General features: G+C 41.5%; 1 pseudogene; it reads left to right on the plus strand.

The window, feature by feature from the left end:
* The first annotated feature begins 8,387 nt into the window (after positions 1–8,387).
* Positions 8,388–10,195, plus strand: LOC103705670 (annotated as a pseudogene).
* Positions 10,196–10,468: the final 273 nt, after the last annotated feature.

Below are 10,468 nucleotides of genomic sequence, written 5' to 3' on the forward strand. Positions count from 1 at the left end.
TGTATCTTGTCTCTGCCCACTGAGTCCTAATTCGACTAGGAGCCAATAACAACGTCGAAACCAACTCAAATCGGAAACAAAAGAACCGAAGCGCCTTTATATACGCGTCCTCCTCTGTCCTTTGGTCATCGTTCAGGGAGTCGGCGACAAAGGAAGGCCAACCCCATGGAGCACCAGAAGAAGGAAGCCATGAAGACCTTGGAGCAAGCCGAAGAATTGTTCAAAGCCAACGATTTACAAGGCGCACTGATGCGGGCATACAACGCTCGAGGCCTCTTGCCCTCCTTCCCCGGTGTCCTTAACGTGCTAGTCGCCTACCACGTCCATGTCGCTGCCAGGGAAAAAAAGCTACCGTCCGGGGAGACCGACTGGTACTATGTCCTCATCGTCCGACCGTCGTCCCACCCCGACGTGATCAAGAGGAATTACAAGATCGTCCGCCACCTCACCCACCCTGGAAAGAACAAGTATGCCGCCGCCGAAGGTGCTTTCAAGCTAGTCGAGCAAGCTTGGAGATGCATAAATTCTTCCACCACCAGTCCGGAATCCCAAATCACAACATCTCGTCGACATCCACCACCGCCTCCCGCTCGGTCTGGCGATGCCAAACCGAAACCAGCCACCAGGAATTCTGATGGCAAATTGGTATGTCCGCATTGCCAAGCAGAGTTTGGTTGCAACATTGCAGTCGAGAGCCCTGTGCTTTGCAAGTGCCAGAGCTGCCACAGTTGCGCCGTGATTACACCGGAAAACAAGTTCACCGGTTCTTCTCTTCCTCCTCGGCCGGGCACAGCACAAGCCGCCACCTTCACTCAGCCCTCTTCGTCGCAGTCGAGCATATCGAACTTTCTGCTGTGCCCCTTCTGCGCGACTCGGAATAGCTACACATTAATTGATGGCCTCTGCCGCATCACTTGCAAGCAATGTGGCGTTCCTTCTTCCATCAAAATGGATGGTGCTTCCTCCAACAAAAGCGATCAAACTGGTGGTGCCTCGCCGCCGAGTTCGCAAACCGGCATAGCAATGTGCCGAAAGTGCTGCAATCCGTATCACGGTGAGATACCGATCAGCCGGCGGATCCTTCGGAGGTGCAAGCTGTGTGGTTCATGGGCTTCCATCAAGCTGGAGATCAAGCAAATCACTGTTTACGATGATCAGCGGCGCACACCGGCTGCCGACCTGCCGAACCAAACTACTCCAGTGGCTCCAGGTGGTGGTGCCAAGCCTTCAGATTCGCCGACTGCCGGAGATTTGGTTCGTTGACCCTATGTAATGGGGAATAAAGTGTAATGGAGATGGAAGGGCCGGAAACATTTTTTGCGATGCCCTTGTAATAGACATAGGAGAAATTTGTTAGTTATTGAACTTTAATTTTAGTTTTTTTCATCTTTATCACGATAGTTAGGAATGTTTGAGGGATTTTTTTTTAATCAATTTATGTCATTATGTTCATGCATATTATGATTGAAATATTGAACTTTTTCCGTACAATCTGAGAAGAACACTCTAATTATATAACTATGGTTTAAGTCAATCTGATAGACTGCATGCCATCCCATTACGATACAAAGACATGTCACCGCAAACAATCAGCAGCCACCATCATCTTCCGGACGAGCAGAAGAGAGATAAATTCTCAGCCGTTCCACAAAAAGAGGCATCGGTAAATGGACCTATTTGCAACCTGAAAAAATAAGTGGACCTATTTACAGTGACAACATACAACAGAAGCCACCGCTGCTACTTTGATCATACAAGCCATGGAAAATGGTTGGCGCAGTATTGCGACGGATCATGATCAGCATCCTAGTGTATCCCTCTCACTGCTAAATGTACACATAACACTGAACAAAGTTTCAATAAATAATAAAAGGAGAAAGCCACTCGATGAACAATCTGGGCATAATATGCAGCTAGCCAACAGCATAACTTGAAAAGTACTGGAGAACAATTTGACAGGGCATTTTGTCTGCATGGAAGAGTCAGCAACAGAATAATCAGGGCCTTCCTCGGAATAATAATTATTAGTGCTATTAAGCAACTACCTCTGGAAATAAATTTTCTATGGATTAAGTGCAGTCTGTCGAATCATTCTTCCAAAGTTCAACTTTTCCTTTCTCACCGAATAGTTCCCACACTCTGAACTTCTGAGTGCTTAGAAAAAAGACTGAATAAAAAAGAAACCAACATAGAACATGAGTAGATTATCCATAGTTGATTACCAGGACTTACATTACCTTCGAACTGGATCTCCAAGGAATTGCTCCAAATTCTCAGAGCTGAACACGTTAGAAGCTGTGCATTCTGGTCTATTCGGCATAACATGGAGTTGATACTTAATAAACCTCTAGAGACAGAAAACATGTTATTTGTCCAAGGGGAAAAATATACTACGGCTACACTAAAAGCATATATCCGATACCTCGTAAAGAACTTCGGATTTCCATTTACCAAAGAAAAGGCTGACGAATTCAGAAGGAAAAGAGTACAAGTTATTTAACCGCTGATATCAAGCATCAATCAAATTTTGTTTAGAAATTAGCATCAGGTGTATCCACAAGCTAAGTATAATCTCATGAAATTAGCACATTTAATAACATATGTTCTTTTCATAAATTCAACCAAACAAATGCAAGGAACAAGTAGTCCTACGTTAGTTGCGTTGGTAGAACTATGAACGTGACTTACCCACATTCGAAGAACTAGTAATTCAACCATTCTCATACTTTGCTCTATTTTGCGCATGCTGCATCGCAATTTTTTAATTTGACACATACATCTGCAATTGTTCCGTCATCCAATGCCCAAACCACAACTTTGTTCGCTCTTACATCAGAGTCCTTAAACAAATTGGATCGTGTTGGACAACACTAAAAAAGGAAATATCACCTAGTCGAAGTGTGAGGGACCATGTCCCACATCTGGCTTTGCTGGCACATCATCCATAATTTAGATGAGATGTCAGCCGCATCACCTGCATCATCTCATTGTGGTGCATGGGTATCTTCAGCTGCATCTGGAGAATCGTGTGCATGCACTGGCACATCCTCTTGATCCTGCTGAGAACCCTCATACTCACCATGAATCCCCAACACCAGGACAACCTGTAATTTCATATGATATGTGCATCAGAACAACACTGTGGATGATTTTTTTTTTTTTTCCAAAAACGGAAGTATTATACCCAATGTGTATGAAGACACAGCTAAGGGGATCAAAATACAAAATATTCTGGAGAGCACTAGGCAACTCTGCCTCACCCATCCATAAGTGTCCCTCCGAATGGTCAGCAACAAAAAAAAGCCACCCAATCGGCTGCCCGTTAACCTCCCGATAAACATGCTTCGCTTGAATGGCCAGCCTATCCCGAACCATGGCCCGGATATCTCTCAATAACGGATGGTAATCGCGGATCTCCTGGAGGTCCGCAGAATTCACCTAATGATCGTCGTAGGAAATTATAATAGATGATGTCAAGATCATACAAGATAAGGGGAAATAAAGAGTTCTTGATCAGTCAATGGAAGGGGACATATTGATTGAGCAGTGAGAAAATGGTAAAAGATGGGGAGAGGAGGAAGAAGAGATTTCTCACCGTTGAAATATTCAAATTTTCAACAAGCGTTTTAAATTTAACAAAACAAGTGAAGACATCAGCTTTGCGTTGTAAAGGAAAGAGCCATGTGAAACGAGAAAAATCATCGATAAATAAAACATAGTACAAGCTGCCGGTTAAAGATTTGGTAGCACAGGACCAAACATCAGAATGAACTAGCTCTAAAGGAGACATAGAAACTCTAGTAGACTCAGCAAAGGGAAGCTGCTTAGCCTTGCCAAGTTGGCAGGATTCACATATGCTCTCTTTATTCAACAAACCAGAAACAGGAAGCTTATGACTCGACAAAACATGACTTAAAATAGAATGAGATGGATGACCCAATCTCGAATGCCAAATTCCAAAGGGAACTCTTACGCCGAGAAAGACCGTTGGATTGTTGTGATTTTTGAGTATTGTTTTCCCTAAGCGAATAGGATATAGACCTCCTTCACTTTTGCCCTCGAGCATTGTCATGCCTGTCCGCATGTCCTTTACAAAAAAATGAGAATCAGTGAGTACAAAATAGCAATGGTTATCCTGACAAAATTGATTAATAGACAAGAGATTGGCTAAAGCTTTAGGACAGTGAAGGACATGTGGAAGTGTTATTTTTTTATTATGTAAGGAAAAGAATATAGAGCCAGTATTTGCAACTGTTAAACCTGTACCGTTACCAACAGCAATAGTATCACCACCGGTGTAAGGCTAATGCAGGGAAAGGTTTTCAAGATTTGCAGTTATGTGCTGGTTGGCACCAGAATCGGCATACCAAGTATCATCTTCTGGGGGAGAAGAGCGTCGAGCCACCATTGCAACAAGTTGAGTAACAGGAATGCACCCTTGGTAAGAGTGATCCAGACGTTTGAAACAATCAAGTGCACCATGACCATATTTACCACAAATTTGACATTTCTCACGATTATTCTGGAATATCTGAGCACCCTGCTTGTGAGAACCAGAGGAAGACCCTGAATTGGGTTTTGGGCTGTAGTTGCGCTGAGGAGCTCTAGTGTTGTTGCCTTGCTTCTGTTTGAAGTTACTTGAGGAGTTGTTGTTGTTGGATGGCCGAGAAAATTGTTGGTTGTTATACTTTGCCACCATAGCAAACCTACCTTCCGGTTGTACAGTTTGCAGGTGTTGTTCCAAGAGATCCTCATGAGCAAGAAGCTCAGATTGGAAGTCCTCAAAGGAGAGAGCCTGTTGGTGAGTAGCAAAGGAGAATGATGAGATAAATGATGTGTATGATGAAGTCAGACCACTTACAATATAGCCAATCAGGTCATCATCTGCTATTGGCTTGCCAACAGCAGCTAACAGATCAGCAATGACCTTGGCATTGTCTAGATAATCTTGACAAGAAGAAGAGCCTTGGCGCAGTGTTTGGAGTTGACGTTTCAGACGAGCAATATGAGAAGCTGACTGCGACGCAAACCGTTGGGATAGAGAAACCCAAGCCTGACGTGCAGTAGTAATACCATACTGGGTGGAGAGAACCTTAGGAGCCAGTGTAGCATTGATGATGCTAAGAATAAACTGGTCCTTCTTATGCCAGAGGGTATAGGCAGAGTTGACAGATTTAGAAGTTCCATCCTCAGATGAAAGAAATTCTTCAGGAGCGGTGCTAGAACCGTCCCCAAAACTCCAGAGATCATTAGACTTCAGCATAGGGGTGAACTGTGCAAGCCAAGGAAGATACGAAATGGGACCATCCAACTTGACAGAAATAAGTTGTCCAATATTAGGAGCAACGAAGGCAACAAAATTCTCAGAAGAAGAAGCCATAGGATTGAAAGGATAAAAAAAAAAGAGGTTTTGCGTTTGCAGAAATAGCTTTGATACCATGTAAAATATTTAGCTTCCCAAGACGATCAATATGCATTGATGTTCACAATTTATACAATTGTTTCTCACGTTTTACGTGATGTATAGTTCAATAAATCTCGCTATTTCAGGTACAACAAAATCAGAACAGATTATGATCTGGTAGAAACTGAATTGACTTTGTCATCTTCAGATCTTTGCCTGTGATCAGCTGAGATGTGGTCAGTACCACTAACAAGGGCAACGTTGAACTCTCTTCGCATGTCTCCAAGTACTCCTTGGATTCTCTTCTCCCACGCCATATCTCTCTTGGAAAGCAGAACTATTTGTTTTCTTTGTCATGGATATTATTTACTACTCTGACTAGGAATAGGAGAGCGGTCCGCGTCACCAGGTGCCAAGACGACGTCCTCCGGACTGGGATCAACTACAACGGTCGCATACTGCCCTCGTCGTCGAACCCACTCCGAGAAGAAAGAAGAGAGAAGCAAAGATGGAGGCTGTGGTTTCAAATCACAAGCATCCCTGCTGTATGCATTGAGACACAATAGGGTGGCGTCTTGTCCATTCCAAGAAGGAGTCAGGTCGGTCCCGTTCCACCGGAACTAAATTGTCGGAATACGGGTGCGTCCCATCAGAGCCATGTTGAGGGAAAAGCTGCTGCCCTTGAGGAACAACAGACTGCTGGAGAATACTCCATTGTGGCCACCTCGAGCTGTCACTAATGGAGCTCAACAAGGAACACCCTCATAAAAAGATCTTGGACATGAAGGACAACCTCCTTATGTAGGGTTGTTCAATGGATAGTGGGATAGCTTTATGATACTGTCACGTAGTTCAAGTATCACGTGGACAAAAGTGAGCAGGGTCTTTTAGAAGTTGTAATGAGTTAGGTAGCTACGATCATGAGATTATTTGTAAACCAGCAAGAGAACCCAGATAGCTAAACAAGTTGAAAAGTTGGTTGCAATTTTGGTTGATTAGCATCGGTCGCCTCGTTTGTCTTATAATACTTTTGTCTATTCAAATATCTGAAAGTAGTCCCCAGATGGTTAGCAAACAGTCGGGTCATGACTTGCAATATAGAAATGTGAAGATTTTGGAGAGGCTTGATTTATAGAAACTCATGTCCAAGGCCGAATTCTATTCAAAGAAACTTCTGGAAAGAAGTTGTACTCCCAATAGTATTACCGAGCTCGAATTGTACTCATTAGTCAACTTAGGCTAGGATTTAGCCAACCTAACTTATTTTAGGTTAGCATTGAGTCGACCTATGATTTATGTATTAGTTGGGTCACTTCATGACTCGATCCATTAACTGGTGTTTGTTGGGGTGATCTGTCTTGAAATCAAAGTCTCTTATGAAGATGGTTCGAATCTACAAAGCAAAGCTAAATGAAATTTTGGATCCATTATAGTTCACATATGAACGAGTTTCGTAGATGAGCTCATGCATGTAAATTGTTGTATATATAGATTATAATTGTTGTAATGCTATTATATGCTTTACATGGATTGTGGAGCGATATTCATTCTTTACATAAAAAAAGGTTGCATGTTGGTGTTTTCATGTCCACATGCATGTACCTGAGCATGTCTAAGAAAATCAGTAGTGCAGTAAGCTGAGCAATAAGTAGCCGTCTTTCAAATACTTCCAACCTTGGTTATGGTGGGTTTGATGTCAATTGGACTTGGATATTGGGATTGAAGTAACTAGCTATTAATTCTATATGATTTTATCCCAACCCAACTAGGGTCTTGGACTTAATTCCTAGCTCTTTGCTTGCCTGACATTTTATAGTTAGCTCTTGCCTATCTAGAAGAAATATTTTGGAGAGAAAGGGGTCCATCTGCCAGTGCGAGGGGACGCTATATAGAGCGTGTCACGCAGGCTGGAGCTCACTAAATGGCACCTTCGTCGATAGAATAGGAAGTGGTGGGCAACATCTTCTGGAGACTAGAGGAGGTGGAGGTCGTGAGTAAGTAGGCATCAGTGGAACTAGGAGGTGTTGATGATGGCTCCGGTCTGCACCCATTTTTCTTATATTTGGCGACATAGTAGGCATCGGTGGCTCATGGGCCATCCTTCATGTTCATCGGGAGCAATCCCTTCGCGGCGGGTCAGCAGCGGGGAGTTGTGTGGGTAGGAGGGTTGGGGGATGGATAAGGTTAGGGTTGAAATTTAGAGGTAGATTTTTTTTATAAGAGTGAGGATAATGACAGAACAACATTACATAAAATCTCTATATCAACTGACAAGTAAGCACTTTCGGTGAACTATATCCTCATCAACTGATAAGTAGGCACTGCAAGAGAGAGCTTTAACCCTAATTGAAAGAAGGATGTGTTTACATTGCAATAGTGTGAGAAATTTAGGATTGATATTACAACAATTAGATATGTGAGGGAATATTTACAAATTCATACAAAATATAGGACGTTATTTTTTTGGCCTATATACTAAGATCTGGAGTTCTTGAACTACAATGGCTACTACGATAATTCTTTTTCTGTGTTCCGCTACAACGTCATTATGGCTGTGGGGCATATGTTTAAGACATTATTTTAGCAAACACTAAGCTGTAAAATGCCACCTTTTGCAAACAGTAAATGGTCACTTTCATTTTCTCCGCCCGATCAAAATTTAGAACGTAGCGAGTAAGAGAGAGTAATCACTAGATCTTGGCATTTGTTGGGTGAGGGCTAGTTCGGGCCTAGCCCTGGGTCTATAGCAAGACAATTTTGCCTAATTTGGCCCGAGAGAGAGTTAGAGAGAGGGGGAAGGGAATGCGATGGAACCGTCAGTAAAATTTCCGCTTTTAAATCATTTTAGTTGTTAGATCTCAAATCTCATTATTATCCTTTCCATAATATGGTAGCCACATTATCTCCTATAACGACCAAAGTGCTATGTCTAGTTAAAATCATTTTACAGGAGTGGTCTGGTCAGCATCGAATAATAAGGGTGATGCAAAATACTCCTGCTGCTGTTGGTCAGGCAGCATCAGGTGATATTTGATTTTATTTCTTTTATTGGTGACATTATAATATTCTTTATGATGACATTTGTATTCTGTCCTGTCTGGCTTAATAGACAAGCCCAAGGGTCTAGATTTGCCTCAGAAGGGCCGCATCATGCGGTCTGGTCCTGACAGGTGCGCAGAATCTGTTTATCTGCTTTAAGGGCTCGAGAAGCATTATAACCTTTTTATTAATTTAATTTACATAATCAATATATAATATTTGATCGGTGGCTAAATATTTCTTTTAATTACAAAATCAGAATAAGATGTGGTCCTAATCAACTTTAACTCAGGTATGTCTGATGTTAGTTAACAGTTTCCACCTAAAACTAACGAAAGGTGCAAAACAGAACAAAGATTCATTTGTGTGTTTATTCATAACTTACTAGCCTGGTAGTTGAACAACCTTATAGCTTGCATCGACACCAAGCCTTGTGGATTGCATATGGCCCTCGATAGTGTTTCCGGTCTTTCTTTTAATTCATGTATGTTTGTTAATCCAACAAAATTAGGCTAAGCTCCCTCTCATTTTTCATGTGCAGAATTCACTAAACGATTTGTATAATGATCATTATAAAGCCATTTTGTACCTTGTAAGTGCAACTCTAGCAAGTCATTATGTATATTATGTGTACTGGCCGGCTGGGAAATTCGAGTAGTAGAATATTTGCGTAACAATCCTGTGACAAAAATTGGCAGTATATATGATAGCACGTGTCTGTTAATGTATAAGAAACTTCAAACTGAAAAAGGTGAAACCAGAACTTCTGTTACTTCACGTAAACCTTTTGTGTAAACTTGCGTGCTGCAACTCCTGATATCCCTGTGTTTATGTAGTCATGTGTGTGGGTGAGATGGCAACTAATTAAGAAAGATGAAGAACATGTAACCAGTTTTTTTGGCGCAATTGGGAAGGTATGGACAGCTGATGAAAAATATTTTGATGTTGTAACTGGCTTGAGGTATGTAATACTTATTTCTCATAAATTGCTAACTTGGTAGAAGCATATGTGATGTGTTGTTATACGAGGTAGCATGCTCGTTTTATGATTTTAATGTACTTAGGTAATGGATAAATCCCTTGAACATTATCTTTTCCAAGAATAATGTCTTATATAAGGTTATATGACTGCAAATTCCAGTGATAGCAGCCCTGCTTATATCTATCTAGCAATAGAGGCCTTAGCTGATGGTGGGGTGGCTGCTGGTCTTCCTCGAGATCTTGCTCTTGGTCTTGCTTCTCAAACGGTAAGTATAATAATCTTTTTAAATCAAATTTCATTAAAACATTTCTTATACTCATCAACATGTAATGCACTAGCCACGGTTATACTTATTATATTTATTTTGTGAGTGGTTGCTTGCAGGTTCTTCCTCTGATCTTCATACAATAAAAAAGGACAAGTAGCATGAATTTTCCCTTAGCACATGTAAATTAACTTGCAGTGAGGGATCTGAACATGGAAGGTAACATGCCATAACATGTAGCGTACATGAACTTTTTGTATAGGTTCTGGGTGCCGCAGCCACAGTTAACCTTACTGGAAAACATCCTGGTCAGTTGAAGGATGCGGTTACATCTTCTACAGGGACCACTATAGCTGGGATTCAGGAATTAGAAAGAGATGCATTCCGTGGCACCCTGATAAATGTTGTTGTTGCAGCCACAAGATGGTGCCGAGAATTATCACAAACATACCAAGTGGCTTTTGGTATGTCGTTACTGCATAACCTGTACAACAGTCTTGCTTAATCGTGCATGCATATTTTTATGAAAGAAAAAGTTGGAAGCTTTCTGCATTAATATTACCAAATATTTTGGTATATCAACTTTATCAATGTGAAAGCATTGTTGCAAAGGATTTATTTATAATGTTGAAAATTCTTGGATGAATTGAACAATTAATTCTACAGTCGTGTTAAATTAGGGTTTTGATTTGAGACTAAAGTCATGACTATCTTCACTGAACTATAACATGCTTATTCCACATCCGAGAATTGCATGAGATATCCTGCATTAGCAGGT

The sequence above is a fragment of the Phoenix dactylifera genome, unplaced genomic scaffold (assembly GCF_009389715.1).
Source record: "Phoenix dactylifera cultivar Barhee BC4 unplaced genomic scaffold, palm_55x_up_171113_PBpolish2nd_filt_p 000119F, whole genome shotgun sequence".
NCBI lineage: Eukaryota > Viridiplantae > Streptophyta > Magnoliopsida > Arecales > Arecaceae > Phoenix > Phoenix dactylifera.